The sequence below is a fragment of the Chiloscyllium plagiosum genome, unplaced genomic scaffold (genome assembly GCF_037043375.1).
Source record: "Chiloscyllium plagiosum isolate Xiang-an unplaced genomic scaffold, Cpla_swu_hap1 HiC_scaffold_9, whole genome shotgun sequence".
Taxonomy (NCBI): Eukaryota; Metazoa; Chordata; class Chondrichthyes; order Orectolobiformes; family Hemiscylliidae; genus Chiloscyllium; species Chiloscyllium plagiosum.
The window spans coordinates 96,940,647-96,957,117 of record NW_028270147.1 but is presented as its reverse complement, the minus strand read 5'-3'; the positions used below and the strand labels follow the sequence as shown (position 1 = coordinate 96,957,117).

At 45.4% G+C, this 16,471-nt stretch overlaps 1 long non-coding RNA gene across 1 annotated transcript; it reads right to left on the bottom strand.

Moving 5' to 3' along the window:
• Positions 1-936: 936 nt before the first annotated feature.
• LOC148149195 (uncharacterized) lies at positions 937-13,024 on the bottom strand. The gene is made up of 2 exons (XR_015758221.1): positions 12,910-13,024; positions 937-1,812 (listed from the first exon to the last, which is right to left on the bottom strand). It is a non-coding gene; the product is annotated as an uncharacterized LOC148149195 (long non-coding RNA).
• Between the last annotated feature and the right edge of the window lie 3,447 nt (positions 13,025-16,471).

Genomic DNA, 16,471 nt, shown 5'->3' with positions numbered 1-16,471 from the left:
CATCCTTCCATTGGCTTGTCATTGAGAGGCAACATTTCCCTTCCCACAGCCCTTTTTAAAATGCCCTGTCCCAGGGAATCACTGAGGCAGAGAATACTTCACCTTTTCTGGGAAAGATAGAGAAATATAGGGTGTCAAGGAGCAGTTTCTCTACCTTCAGGGTCTGATAGAAGGATGTGTGTAGTGTGTGAATTCTGGAGACAGACAACTGAGATATTCCTCACTCCCATCAACACTTGACTTTATTCTAACAACAGTTTCTATTCTTCATTATAAAGTACCAGTTTCAGACTAGACATTTCACACCCAACCCCCATTTCCTCACACTGGAATCAAGAACCAAACTTGCCCCATCTCAGGATTGCCCTCTGAATGTGGTGTCAGTGTGTTAATGCTGTGTTTGAATGAAAGAGCCATGGTGGAATCTGGGACTGAATCCAAGGGGTTTCTGAGCCACCAGCAGTCTCCCCGCTGTGTGAGGGTCTGTTTGGATAAGATTTCAGCCCCATTGGTTCCCACTGATACTAAAGCTCTAGAGTGAGATTACTGGAGTCATATGTGGACTAAGGAGCACAACAATCAGGTCAATGATCTGCTCTGGAATCCACCCTGAGCCCTGGATGACTCTCACTGAGATGGCCCCAGGGGTTACAGAATATGACAGCAGAACGTGGAACCAGTTTATCATTGACTGCCCTCCCCAGCCGTGACTCCCAGACTCCCCAGATTTAACATTCTCAATCTGACTCCAGGGACACACGGGACCAATGCATCGCACTTTAAGAGTGAAGAAAACCCAAGTCTAATTTAAGTAATATTTATTTCCCAAAACCTGTGAAATTGTTATTCTGAGTAACAAGATGCTGCCGATCATATTCATCAATGCAGGGTTCCCAGTAGCTCTGGCCATTTCCAAAGCACACACGAGACAGAGACTGAATCTTTTTGATCTTTATTCCTTTTTCCAGATTTACATTGACAGAAAAAAGACTGAAATTAACAGCCCAGACAGAGGAAGCTGCTCAAAATCACAGCCACAATGGAGCTTGAGGAAAACACTTGTGGAGATTTTCTCAATAACCTGAGAATCCTGTCCCTTAAAGTAGTGACAGAAGCTTAAATTCGAACTGACGGCTGAGCAGGAAGGAGATCTGGTTTACTGAAGCAGAAATTTCAGAGATTCACATTGTTTTGTACAGCTGACAGTTTTCAGCATCTTCAAGAGGTTTTACTTGGCATCACAAGTCATCACTGTCCCCATAAAACGGTCCCAGGACAGGGTCAGCGCGAGGTTTCATACAGAGTAAAGCTTCCTTTTGATGATCCAAATGACCTGCCTTAACCCTTGAACCTCAGAAATGTCACTGAGTCAATCTCAAGAAGGAAGAGAGTTGAAATTCAGTGCTGACAATGACCTTTGTCCTGCCAGCTCAGCCCTGTTCTATTTAAAGTTGTGTCTCCTCTGTGGACTGTCTCAAACACTCTACACACACTCTGATCTCCTGATGCTCTTGCTGAGGGGAGAGGGGAGGGTCACGTGGGTGAGGGCACAAGAGAAGCGAGCGTTAGACTCCCAGTCAGACCCAGAGAGGGTCAGCAGGCTGCTGACACTGTAGGTGCTGTCCGAAGCTCGCAGGTAGTTGCTGGTCTGAACCCCGTCCGAAATGACTGCACCGTCCTTCTTCCACTGCACCTCCAGCTCATCGGGATAGAAGTGATTGGCAAGGCACACCAGGGTGGCAGTGCCCTTGGCATTGACCTGCTCCGGGGAGGGGGGCAGCAGGGTCAGCTTGGGCTGAGAGTTCTCACGGCCTGAAAGACAAGAGAAACAATTTTAATCCCTGCCATTCAAAGGGATTTCAACTCTGAACATTCACTGGCAAAACAATCCATTTGAACATTTGTATTCAATACCTAACAGACCCCATAAAAGGACAGACATTGGTTAAAGTGCATCTTGGGATGTGGGTGTCACTGGTAGGGCCAGCATTTATTGCGCATCCCTAATTGCCCCTGAGAAGGTGATGGTGAAAGAGAAGGGACAGTCTTGGACCATTGTTTAGGGAATGAATGTGGGCAGATGGAAGGGCTCTCAATGGGGGAGCATTTGAGTGACAGTGATCAGAACTCAGTGAGAATGAGAGTGTGGATGGAAATGGAGAACCACGGAGCAAGTGGAAAAGTTTTCATTTGGGAACAAACCATTTTACTGAACTGGGCAGGGATTGGGTAAAAGTGGGCTGAAAGACAAAATGCAGGGGTGAAATTAACCAGGACCTGAGGAAAGCAAAGAGCTAACTGGATGAAATGTGTCCAAATGAAGTCAGGGAAATCCCAGTGATGTTTTATAATCACAGAAAGAACAAGAGAATGAAAGAATGTATGAGGCCCATTCGAGAGCAGGAAGGGAACTTGTGTGCAGTGGTGGAAGATGGAGCAATGGTTCCTCGTGAAAACGTTTGGTCTGTTTTCACAAAAGAGAGGGACATATATAGCAGTAACTGTAGTTCAGGAGGAGGACTGTGCCATGTTGGAACATCATCTTTCACACCTGAAAGACTCCCAGTTCATCCAATGAAAAGAAAGATCCATTCTGTCCTGAAGATATTTGCAGACAGTGTGGGACTTGTTTGAAATGTGGTCACTGTTGTAATGTAGGAAATGTGGAAGCCAGATTGTACACAGCAAGATCCCACAAGTAACAATGAACCAAGGAACATTTTGAGTGATGTTTGTTCAGGAATAAGTATCAGCCTGAATATGATTCAAAGAGAAAGTAACTAGAACAGTTCGATAGAAAATGAGGAAATGAAAGTTAAAGGAGAAGGGAGGATTACTGGTTAGTGATGGGATTGATTGTTACTAGAAAATAAAAGGAAAGGGACAGAGTATTGTGAATGTCATATTGTACTGAGGAAACTTAAAAGTGCAGGGAAGCTCAATATAGAACAAACTTAAAGGTTTTGTCTCTTAACACATGAACCATTCGGAATAATGTAGACAAAGTGGTACCACACAAACCAAGGGAAATCAAGTTTGTGAGGAGTTTAAACTAACTAAAGAAGGTAGGAGCTCAGGAGAAGTTATTAAAGTATCCAGACCAAGTAATAGGATCGAGATTATGGAAAGGATCAGGAATCGAACTTGAGGCACCGCAGGGTGGAATGGTAGACAATAGACAATAGACAATAGACAATAGATAGACAATAGACAATAGACAATAGACAATAGGTGCAGGAGTAGGCCATTCAGCCCTTCGAGCCTGCACCGCCATTCAATATAATCATGGCTGATCATTCCTAATCAGTATCCTGTTCCTGCCTTATCTCCATAACCCTTGATTCCACTATCTTTGAGAGCTCTATCCAACTCCTTCTTATATGAATCCAGAGAGTGGGCCTCCACTGCCCCCTGTGGCAGAGCATTCCACACAGCCACCACTCTCTGGGTGAAGAAGTTTCTCCTGAGCTCTGTCCTAAATGGTCTACCCCGTATTTTTAAGCTGTGTCCTCTGGTTCGGCACTCACCCATCAGTGGAAATATGTTTCCTACTGCCAGAGTGTCCAATCCTTTCATAATCTTATACGTCTCCATCAGATCCCCTCTCAATCTTCGAAACTAAAGGGTATACAAGCCCAGTCGCTTCAGTCTTTCAGTGTAAGGTAATCCTGCCATTCCAGGAATTGACCTCGTGAACCTATGCTGCACTCCCTCAATAGCCAAAATGTCTTTTCTCAAATTTGGAGACCAGAACTGCACACAGTACTCCAGGTGTGGTCTCACCAGGGCCCTGTACAGCTGCAGAAGCACCTCTTTGCTTCTATACTCAATTCCTCTTGTTATGAAGGCCAGCATGCTGTTAGCCTTCTTCACTACCTGCTGTACCTACATGCTTGCCTTCATTGACTGGTGTACAAGAACACACAGATCTCTCTGTACTGCCCCTTTACATAAATTGATTCCATTGAGGTAGTAGTCTGCCTTCCTGTTCTTGCTACCAAAGTGGATAACCATACATTTATCCACATTAAACTGCATCTGCCATGCATCTGCCCACTCACCTAACTTGTCCAGGTCACCCTGTAATCTCTTAACATCCTCATCACTTTTCACCCTGCCACCCAGCTTTGTATCATCAGCAAATTTGCTAATGTTATTGCTGATACCATCTTCTATATCATTAACATATATTGTAAAAAGCTGTGATCCCAGCACGGATCCCTGCGGTACCCCACTGGTCACTGCCTGCCATTCCGAAATGGAGCCGTTTATCACTACCCTTTGTTTCCTATTAGCCAACCAATTTTCAATCCAATCTAGTACTTTGCCCCCAATACCATGCATCCTAATTTTAATCACTAACCTCCTGTGTGGGACTTTATCAAAAGCTTTTTGAAAGGCCAGGTACACTACATCTACTGGATTTCCCTCGTCCAACTTCATAGTTACATCCTCAAAAAATTCAAGAAAATTAGTCAAGCATGATTTCCCCTTCATAAATCCATGCTGACTCTGTCCTATCCTGTTACTACTATCCAGATGTGCAGTAATTTCATCCTTTATAATAGACTCCAGCATCTTTCCCACCACTGAGGTCAGACTAACTGGTCTATAATTACCTGCTTTCTCTCACCCACCTTTCTTAAAAAGTGGTATAACATTTGCCACCCACCAATCCTCAGGAACCGACCCCGAATCTATTGAACTCTGGAAAATAATCACCAACGCATCCACGATTTCTGTGGTTAGCACTGCTGTCTCACAGCTTCGGAGACACAGACTCAATTCCAATTGACTGTCTGTGTGGGATTTACACATTCTCCCCCTGTCCACTTGGGTTTCCTCCCATTGTCACAAAGATGTGTAGGTTAGGAGGATTATCCATGGGAATTGTAGGGTGGGTGGGATGCTTTTTGGAGGGTCAGTCTGGGCTGAATGGCCTGCTTCCACACTGTAGGGATTCTATGATTTCTAAAGGAGATAACTATGAGAAGGAGGCAGTCAGTGCATGACTGAGGGTGTTGTACTTTGATGCATCGAGTTTATGAAACAAGGTAAATGAGCCTGTAGTGCAGGGACGTGGCTGCAAGGGGATCAGGGCTGGGAACTAAATATCCAGGGATGCACATCCTATTGAAAGGAAATGTGAGGGGATAGTAGGTCAAGAGTGAAGGAGGAACTGAAGGTAATCCTTGTTAAACAGGAAATGGTTTTGGGGAGACTGATGGTATCAAAACTTGTAAGTCCCCAGGAGCCAGCAAGTCATCAGAGTATTTAAGAAAGTGGGTGTAGAAATAATGGACACATTGTTGATCATTTTCCAACATTCTGTCGACTCTGACAGAGTTCCAATGGACTGGACAGTATCCAATGTAACCCCACTTTTTAATAAAAGGAGGGAGAGTGAAAATGAGGAATTATACATGAGGAAAACGCTGGAGTCAGTTATTAAAGATACAATAACCGAGCATTTGGAAAGCAGTGACAGGATCGGTCCAAGTCAGCATGGATTCACTAAAGGGAAATCAGGCCTGACACATCTTCTGGAAGGTTTTGAGGATGTGATCAGTGGAGAATGGACAAGGCTGAATCAGTGGACAACAAAAATTCATGAAAAAGTTCAGCAGGTCTGGCAGCATCTGTGGACAGCAATTGAAGTTAACATTTCAGATTGAGTGACCCTCCCTCAGGACCCAGTGGATGTTGTGTTCTGGACTTTCAAAAGGCTTTTGACAAGGTCCCATACAAGAGATTAGTGAGCAAAATTAAACCTCATGGTATTGGAGGTAATGTATTGACATGGAGAGAGAACTCGTTGGCAGATAGAAAGCAGAGAGTTGGAATAAATGGGTCCCTTTCAGCGTGGCAGGCAGTGATGAGTGGGGTACCACAGGATTCAGTGCTGGGACCCCAGCTGTTCACAATATACATAAATGATATGGACAAAGGAATTGAATGCAATCCCTCCAAATTTGCAGATGACACTCAGCTGGGTGGCAATGTGTGCTGTGAGGAGGATGTTAAGAGGCTGCATAGTGACTTGGAAAGGCTGGCTGAGTGGACAAATACTTGGCAAATGCAATATAATTTGGGTAAGTGTGAGATTATCCACTTTGATGGTAAAACAGGAAGTCAGATTATTAGTGAATGGTGAAAGTTTAGGAAAAGGTGAGGTGCAATGTGAGTTGGGTGTCATGGTGGAACAGTAACTGAAAGGGGGCATGCAGGTGCAGCAGGCAGTGAGGAAAGCTAATGGCATGCTGGCCTTCACAGTGAGAGGATTTGTGTACTGGAGTAAGGATGTCTTGCGGAATTAAGGCCTCAGCTTGAGTATTGTGTGCAGTTTTGGTCTCCTCGTCTGAGGAAGGACATTCTTGCTATTGAGGGAGCCCAGCGAAGGTTCACCAGACTGATTCCCGGGCCGGCAGGACTGACATATGAGGAAAGACTCGATCAACTGGGCTTGTCCTCACTGGGATTTAGAAGAATGAGAGGAATCTCACAGAAACATATAAAATCCTGATGGGAATTGACAGGCTTGATGCTGGAAGAATGTTCTTGACATTAGGAAATCCAAAACTAGGGGTCACAGTCGAAGATTAAGGGTTAAGTTATTCCGATGTTGTGAACCTGTGGAATCAAGGGATATGGGGGTGGAGTGAGAATAGGATAATGAGATTGGGTAATCAGCCACGATCATATTGAACGGTGGTGCAGACTCAAAGGGCTGAGTGGCCGATTCCTGCAGCCATTTTCTATGTTTCTATGTTTCTAATGATAGGTACATGTGAAGGGGGTGAGAGTGGGGTGAGGGAGGAGCAGGTTTATCCTGTCAGGAAGAACTGAAATTACATCGACAGTAAGAGGAAATATGGATTTGGAAAGCATAGAATCTGTGTGAGTCAACTTCAGGACCCACAAAATAGCAAAGGGCTTGATGGGAATTATGTACAAGTCTCCTCTCAGTTGTCAGGATGTGGGGCAGAAAATAAATCAGGAGATAGAAAACGCATGTAAGAAAGGGATTATTACAATAATCATGGGGACTGCAATATGCAGGTGGACTGGGAAAGACAGGTTGGGAATGGATCTCAAGGAAAGGAATTCATGGAATGTCTGCGAGAGGATTTTTTTGGAACAGTTTGTGGTAGACCCACTAGGAAACAGGTAATTCCGGATTCGGTGATGTGTAATGAAGCAGCCCTGATTGGGGAGCTGAAGGTGAGTGAACCCTGAGGGGGCAGTGACCATAATGCGTTAGAATTCACCGCACAGTTCGAGAGGGAGAAGCTGGACTTCGACGTAATAATCGGAGTCAATGAGCAAGTTAGACAAAGGAGAGCCAATGGACATGATCTATTTGAGTTTCCAGAAGGCCTTTGACAAGTTGCCACACAGGAGGCTGCTAAACAACATAAGAGCCCATGGGGTTTGGGGCCCGGAACTGACATGGGATAGAGGGTGGAAATAAATAGGTCTTTTGCAGGATGGCAGCTGGTGCCTTGTGCAGTTCAGCAGGGGGCAGTGTTGGGACCTCAGCTATTCATGTAACAATTAATTATATATTAACGATCTGGGAAAAGGGACTGAGGGCATTGTTGCTAAATTTGCTGATGACACAAAGATGAGGGGAGGGACAGAGGGAGTTGAGGAACCAGAGAGGCTGCAGAAGGACTTGGAAAGGCTCAGAGAGCGGGCAACGAAGTGACAGATGGAATACAAAGTGGGAAAGTATGAGGTTATGCCCTTAGTTTGGAAGAACAGAGACTCAAACTGTTTTCTAAATGGGGAAAATGTGGAATTCTGAAACATAAAGGGACTTAGGAGTCCTCTTTCAGATTTCACTTAAGGTTAATATGTAGGTTCAGTTAGCAATTAGGAAGACAAATGCAATGTTAGCATTCATTTCAACTGAGTTAGAATACAAGAGCAGGTGTGTACTGCTGAGGCTGTATGAAACTCTGGCCAGACTGCATTTGGAATATTGTGAACAGTTTTGGGACCTGTATCTAAGGAGGGATGTGCTTGTATTGGGGGAGGTCCAGAGGAGGTTTATGAGAATGACCCTGGGGGTGACAGCCTGGTCTGTCGAGGAGAGATTGAGGACTGTGGATGTGTACTTGATAGAGTTCTTAAGGACATGCGGAGATCACATTGAAATTTACAGAATACTGAGAGACCTGGATAGAGTGGGCGGGGATGAGATGTTTCCACCAGTAAGAGAAACATGGACCAGAGGGCACAGCCACAGAATTTAGGAATAATCCATTAGGACTGAGATGAGGAGGAATTTCTTCTGCCAGAGGGTGGTTAATCTGTGGAACTCATGCTGTGGAGGTGAAGGCATTGAGTGTGTTTCGGACGGACATTGATAGGTTCCTGATTGGGAAGGTGATCAAAGATAATGGGAAGAAGGCAGGAGAATGGTCATGAGAAACACTTCAGCCATGACCAAACGGCACAGCAGACCTGATAGGCCAAATGGCCCAATTCTGCTCTGTTATCATATTGTCTTTTGAACAGACTCTGCAAAACCCTGGAACACTGAAAGGCCTGGACTTGAGCCCAGCTGGAGCTGTTTGTCATCAGAACTTTATCAAGGGATAACCAGGGAGTGGTGAGAGTGTGCACCCTGTTCCATGTGTGAACTTCAGGATGCTTCCCAGCTCCTGGAATACCATGAATACAGGAAGTGTGGTCAGTGACAGCAGTTGGAGCTCTGGATTTCGGAGCTTGAGCAGCAGCTGGTGTCAGTGTGGAGCATCCGTGAGGCTGAGAGCTCCGTGGAGAGCACCTTTCTAGATGTGGTCACTCTGCAGCTTCAGAGTATGCAGGGAGAGAGGGAATGGGGGAGCAGCAGACAGTCCAACAGGACTAGGCTGCGAGTACATGAATCCCCTGAGTGCATCCCACTCTCCAACCAGGATTCAGTTTGGAATTCTGATGAGAATGATGGTTCATCTGGGGAGTGCAGCCGGAGCCAAGTCCATGGCACCAAGGGGACTCAGCTGTACAGGGAGGCACAAGGAAGACTGGAAGAGCAATAGTGAGAGGAGATTCGAGAGTGAGGGCAATCGATAGGTATTTCTGCAGTTGCAGATGGGATTCCAGGATGGTGTGTTGTCTTCCACCCTGAGGGGAGAGGGGGAACAGGCAGCAGTTGAGGTCCCAGTGACAGAGGGAGAAAAGGGATGTGGTCCTGCAGTCAGAACTTAGGGAGCTCTGGAGGCAATTAGCAACAGCAGCTCATAATTGTGAATCTCTGGACTACTCCCAGTGACCAATGCAAGTGAGGATAGGAACAGAAGGATAAGGCAGGGTGTATCTGAGGCTGGAAAGTTGGTCCAGGAGGGAGTGTTTGAGATTCTTGGGACATTGGGAATGACTTTGTGGGAGATGTGACCTCTATAGACCAGATGGGTTGCTCCTGAACAGAACTGAGCTCCTTGTGGGGTGATTTGCTGGTGCTGTTGGAGAGGGTTTAAATGAACATGGAAGGGGGGCTGTGGGAACCAGGAGGAAATACCAGGGAGGAACACCAAGGAAAACAGAATAATGCAAGAGATGGATACTCTAAAGTAAGGAAGAGTAACTTATTTGGCCAGGTCACAGTGAGGGATAGAGTAATAATGTCTAAATCCAACTGACTGTGTGCATGTATGGGCCTTCGTGGAGTATGGGGAGTAATATTGGGGAGTTACAGATGCATATTACCAAGTGGAAATCTGGTGTTGTTGCTCTTACAGATGAGGCTCAAATGAGGACAGGACTGGGTGTTAAATATTCCTGGATACAAGGTGTTCAACAAAGATAGGAAAAGGGATTGGTTAAGATCGGTGCAGAACTGGAGAAAGAGGATGTCCCAGAGGGGTCAAGGGCAGAATGGATTTGGTTTGAGATAAGGAACAAAAAAGGTGCAATCAGGTTGTTCAGTGCAGTCTGTCGGTCACCAACTAGAGGGAAGGATGTAGAGGAAGAAATCTGCAAGAAATTCACAGCACACATTTGGGTAACTTTAATTATCAGAATGTAGAATGAAATCGGAGCAGTGTGAAGGGCAGAGAGGGGCCAGAGTTGTGAGAGTGTGCTCGGGTGAATTTTCTCCAGTCGTGTGTTCCCATTCCAATCAGAAAGGAAGCTCTGCCAGACCTGGATCTTGGGAATGAGGAGGCCCAAGTAGATCGAGTGTCAGTAAGAGGACATTTAGGGAAGAGTGATAATTGTATCACAAGGATTAGGGAGACAGTGGAAAAGGACAAAGGACAATCCAGAGTAAAGTCATGACCATGGATCATATCCCATGGATCACCTCCAAATGTCTCACTCTTAGAATTTTCATATTTTATTTTAAAACAGAATATGAATGAGTTACCAATCTAATATTTTGCTGCAGTATTTATGGTTGAGAAGGACATCGAAATGAAGGAAATTCGGGAAATAAATGTTGATGTCTTGAGAAGAGTCCATATTACAGGAGAAGAGCTGCAGTAATCTGTTCTTTAAACTCATAAAGGTAGATAAATCCCCAGGAGCTGATCAGCTCCATCCCAGTACTTTGTGGGAAGCTTGGGAAGAGACTTTGACACCCCTTGGTGAGATGTTTGTATCATCAACAGCCACAGGTGATGTGCTGGAAGACTGGAGCATGGCTAATTTTGTGCTGATATTTAGGAAGGTCTGCAAGGAATACCCTGGGAATTATAGACCGGTGAGTCTGATAGTGGTAAGTTGTTGGAGGGGATTTTGACAGACAGGATCTAAATGCATTTGGAAAGACAAGGATTGATTAAGAATAATCCACAAAGCTTTGTCAGTGGGAAAACATGTCTCACAAATTTGATTGAGTTTTTGAAGACATGACCAAGAAGATAGCTGAGGGCAGAGGGTAGACATTGTCTACATGGACTTAACAAGACCTTTGACAAGGTGCTGCATGGTCAATTGGTTAGTAAGTTAGATCAAGTTGGATCCAGGGAGGGCAAGCTAACTGATACAAAGTTGGCTTAATGGTTGGAGACAGAGAGTGGTGGTAGATAATGGTTGTTCAGACTGGAAGCCTGTGACCAGCGATGTGGCAAAAGGATTGGTTCTGGGTTCATCATTGTTCATCATTTATAGAAACAAATTGAATGAGAATATAGGAGGCATGGTTTGTGAGTTTGCAGATGGCACTAACATTGGTGGTTTCATGGACAGAGAAGAAGGCTATTTGAGAGTACATTTACATTACACATTGAGATAATAGCGAGGTGTTGCCTTTTGGTACAAAAACCAGGCCAGGGCTAACACAGTTAATTGTGGGGCCATGGGGAGTGTTGTCAAACAGGGAGACCAAGGGGTGGAGGCACATAGAGGATTGAAACTGGTGTCACATGGAGACAGGGTGGTGAAGAAAGCAATCGGTACAATTGCTTCTATCGGTCAGAGCATTACGTGTGGGAGTAGTTACGATTCTCCAAGGTATTGATCAGGCCCATTCCCAGTCACCCTGCTATTGGAAGGATGTCATTAAATTGGAAAGGGTGTAAAAAGGATGACAACGATGTCACCGAGACTGGAGGGTTTGAGTTATAAGGAGAGGCTGGTTAGGCCTGGGCTATTTCCCTTGGAAGGTCAGAGACTGCTGGGTGACATTTTAGAGGTTAATAAAATCATAATGGGCATAGATAAGATGACTAGCTCAGGTTTATTCCCCAGAGTAAGGGAGTCCAAAACTAAACAGCAGAGGTTTAAAGCAAGAGGGGAAAGATTCAAAAGGGACCTGAGGTGCATCTCGTTCACATAGAGGGTGGTGTGTGTATTGAATGAGCTGCCAGAGGAAGTCGTAGAGGTGAGTATGATAACAACATTTAAAAGACATTTGAACAGGTACATGGACAGGAACGGTATGGGGGAAATTAGCGAAATGCAAGCAAATGGGACTACAGGAATAGATAAGGGGAATAATTCATGAAGGATGTGAATATTTTGGAGATGGGGTAAACAAATTCCCATAGAAGGTTCAGGGATGAGGAATGTCAGTTATGAACAAACTTTGGAGAAGTTTGGACTGTCTTCCTTGGAGAAGTGAAGGCTGAGAGGACATTTTTTTGAGGAATTCAAAATCAGGAGGTGTCTGGCCAGAGGAAATAGGGAAAAAATGTTCCCACTCATGAAAGTATTGAGGAGAGGGCACAGATTTAAAGTAATTAGTGAGAGAATCAAAAGTGAGATGAGGAAAAACATTCTCAGCCAGTGAGTGGTTAAGGTGTGGAATGCACTGCCTGAGAGTGTGGTGGAGGCAGCTTCAATTGAAACATTCCAAAGGGAATGAGACTGTTATTCGAAAAGGAACAATGTGCAGGGTGACAGGGAGAAGGCAGGAGAATGACACTCAGTGAAATGCCCATTCGGAGAGCCGGTCCAGACAGGATGGGCGGAACGGCCTCCGTGTGCACTGTAACAACTCTGTGATTGTGTGATTGAGCAGAGTTAAAGCTGGGGGAGGTGGGAGCTCGGTGTCTCACTGTGCTGCTGCTGCTGCTGCTGCTGCTGCTGAGGTCAGTGAGATCAGAGACTGGGACAGGGAGCCAGAGCTCACATCAAACTCTGCCCGTGTCTGACACACTGAGACTGGCAGGAGGCTACTCACTGATTTCATTCCATGCTGCAGGAATGGGACCACAGGCTGCAAATGGACAGAGCTCCTCCACACGGTGAGTAAAACTAATTGACTTATATCTTGCTGCTTAAAGGGACAATGGAACGAAAGAAATACAGCTGGACACCCTGTTAGACACAGTGCTCCTTAATCAACTATTTCATTCACTGCAGCTTCTCACTAATACCTTCAACAATTCAGCATTTGTGTTTTAGAAAGTGTGTTTCAGTATTGACAGGGTTAATAACGGAGGATGGAGGTTTACTTACTCAGTCGGAGCTTGGTTCCTTTCCCGAACGTAAGCCACAGTGAGAGCTCCCAGTGCAGAGGCTGTACAAAAATCTCTGCTCTTTGCTTCCCTTTCTCACTCACTCTCACACTCTCCCTCTCACTCTCTTTCTCTCTCCCTCATTCATGTGTCTTTCTGTCTCTGTCTCTCTGGGTTGTGTCCAGCTGGGCTCGGGCGGTTTGTCAAATGTATTTTTCAATGTTAAGTTTTGCAACTGTTCTTCACGTGTGGCGATGGAGTGTAAGAGGGAAACGTGAGGCCTTCAGTAAATGGTGGACACCACAGAGACTGGAGTGTGTAGTGGACAGTGACAATCCAGCATGGGTTAGTTTGTTCATTTACATTTATATATAATTGGATGTGTCAGTACAGGCAGTGGGACTGTGCCTATTGAGGTTTTTGTATGGCTCTGTAACACTGTGTAGGGGTAGCTGTTATACTGCATACAGTAATAGTCAGCGACATCCTGCGACAGAGAGAGGATATCCTCAGGCCATCAGTGTGAGCTGGAGGGACAGGACAGATTCTGACCCACTGACCCATCCTGTACATTCACAACATGTTCCAATCCTTTTCCCTTTCCTTCCACTTCCATGATGAGGCTCTGAGTCAGGGGTTTCACTGGGATGAGGGTCGGACTATCACACAGTTACAACAGAAAAGAACTGACCCCCATACCCAATAGCGACCAGTAAACATGGGCCTCCTTCCTGCTGGAACCTCCAACAGAGACAAGTAAACATGGGCCTCCTTCCTGCTGGAACCTCCAACAGAGACCAGTAAACATGGGCCTCCTATTCACTGGAGTTTCGGTTGGAGACGAGTAGATGACTGAGTTTTTGAAGAAGTAATCACGAAGATAGATAAAGGTACAGCAGTACACTCTGTCCACATGGACTTTAGCAAGGCCTTAGACAATGTTCCCCATGGTAGACTGTTTAGTAAGATTATATCACATAGGATCCAGGGAGAGCTCGCCAATTGGATAGAAAATTGGCCTGATGGTAGGAGGCAGAGGCTGGTGAGAGAGGGTTGTTATTCAGACTGAAGGCCAGTGACCAGCCATCTGCCACAAGAATCGATCCTGGATCCACTCTTGTTCATCATTTATATGAACAATTTGGATGAGAAAATAGCAAGAACGGTCAGGAAGTTTGTGGCTGACATTAAAATTGTTGGCATCGTGGACAGGGAAGAAGGTTATCCAACAGTGTGATGTCATCTTGATCAACTGGGCCAGTGGGTCAACAAATCCAGATGGAGTTTAATTTCGATAAATGGAAGGAGTTGCATTTTGGTAAGACCAACCAGGGCAGGAATTACACAATTAATGGTGGAGCCATGGGGAGTGTTGTTGAACAGAGAGACCGAGGGGTACAGGTACATAGTTCCTTGAAAGTGGTGTCACAGATAGACAGGGTGGTGAAGAGGGTATTTGACGTGCTCACCTTCACTGGTCAAAGCAGTGAGTACAGGAGCTGGGACATCATGTTACAGCTGTGCAAGGCATTGGGAAGGCCATATTTGGACACTGTGTACATTTCTGCTCACCCTGCTTTAGGTAGGAAGTTATTACACTGGTTTGGGTAAAAGAAAGATTAATTGGAAGGTTTGAATCATAAGGCAAGGATGGATAGGCTGAAATGTTTTCCAGGGAATGCAGGAGATTGAGGGGTGACCTTATAGAGGTTTATATAATCATGAGGGTCATAGATAAGGTGAATAGCTAAAGTCTTTTCGCCAGTGCAGGGGAGTCCAGTACTAGAAGGAATAGGTTTAAGTCGAGAGAGGAAAGAATTTGATGGGGCCTGAGAGACAACCTTTTCACACAGAGGTTGGTGTGTATGTGTAATGAGCTGCCAGAGGAAGGAGTAGAGGTGAGTACAATTACTACATTTCAAGGACGTTTTTACAGGAACATGGATAGGAAGGATTTAGAGAGGATTGGGCCAAACACAGGCAAATGGGACTAGTTCAGTTTTGGAAACTTGGTCAGCATGGATGAGTAGAGCTGAAGGGCCTGATACCATGCTGTAAACCTCTATGACTCTATGATGATGTATACATGGGCCACCTTCCCATAGGACCAGTCAACATGGGCCTCCTTCCCACTGGATTGTCCAGTATCTGAGCTGCAAAACTGACATTGTGTCCACCACATATGTCTCTTATTTCAATCTCAATCATATTGTCTGTCTCTGCACAGAAACCCTAATTCCTGCTTGTCCCACCTCCTAAATCTATGATTCCAATGTCCTCTCCCATCTTCCTGGATCCACATTCCATAAATGCCAGCTTGTCTGATATGGAGTGGTCTCTTCCCTGTCTTACCATGTGTTGTTCCAGAATGACCCCCAACCTCACTGCCAGCCAATTGCCTCCATGGCCTCCCTCCTCCCTCACTCTGTGTCCTGCTGCAGACTCACATTCCCTCCCTCCCCCTTCCATCTTCTGTCTCTGGTCTCCTGCCCATTGCTGCTTCCTCCATCCCACCATTGACAGCAGAGCCTTCAAACCCCTACTGCGTGCTCTCTGCCCTTCATCCCTCCCCCTCTCGATGGCTGTGCTATTGAATTTCCTGTTCACTTCCATCACTTTTGGTTCACTGTTGCTTTGCCATTGATTTGCTGACTTATTCTGGTAAATCTAGTCTGGCCTGTTCCCTGAGTTGGTTCAAGAGTATTTTGCTTGAGAAAACACCCTTCTGTAAACTGGGTTGTCTGTTTCTCCCAGTCTTTGTGTAAAGGTGAGACTAAGTGTGTGTAAGCTCTTATACAACACAGGCAGAAGTCACTGAGCCGATTGTGACAGTCACATTAGTCCAATGAGTCCCATTTACCCAGCCCTTCCTGTATAACCCTGCAATTGTTTCCTTTTCAGCTATTTCTCCAAATGCCCTTTTGAAAGTTGCTGTTGAATCCACTTCCACTCACCTTGCAGACAGTCATCATGAACTCACTGGATAAAAATGTTCCTATCTTCTCTCTTGCTCTTCAGACCCTTTCTGAAATGTGTGCCCTTTGGTTACTGACCCTCCTGCCTGGAGAAACAATTTGTCCTGTATTTACTGCATCCAAACTCTCCAATTGTGAACCCTTCATTGAGTGAGACCTATTTCCAGCACAGGGGAAGAACATTCAGCCTGTCAGGTAAATGCTGTCATTTCATGGAGCAATCCAGTCAGTCCCACCCCCCTTCCCTACTCGACCCCCAGAGCTTTGCAGGCTTATTTCCATCAAGAGCCCATCCAACCTGCCATTGCAATCACTGAGTGTCTTCACCTGCCTCACCTGAATTGGCACTAATTTCCAAGTCATTACCAATTGCTGCTAAAAACAAAGTTCTTCCTGACATCCTGTATCTCTTACCGAACAAAATGTAAGGTATTCTCAATGTGAAGATGAGATTTTGTCTCCACACGGACTGTGCGGTGGTCACTCTTACTGATACTGTCATGGACAGATACACCAGCAGCAGGCAGATTGGTGAGGGTGATAGTGAGTATGTTTTTCCCTCTTGTTGGTTCCCTCACCACCTGCCCC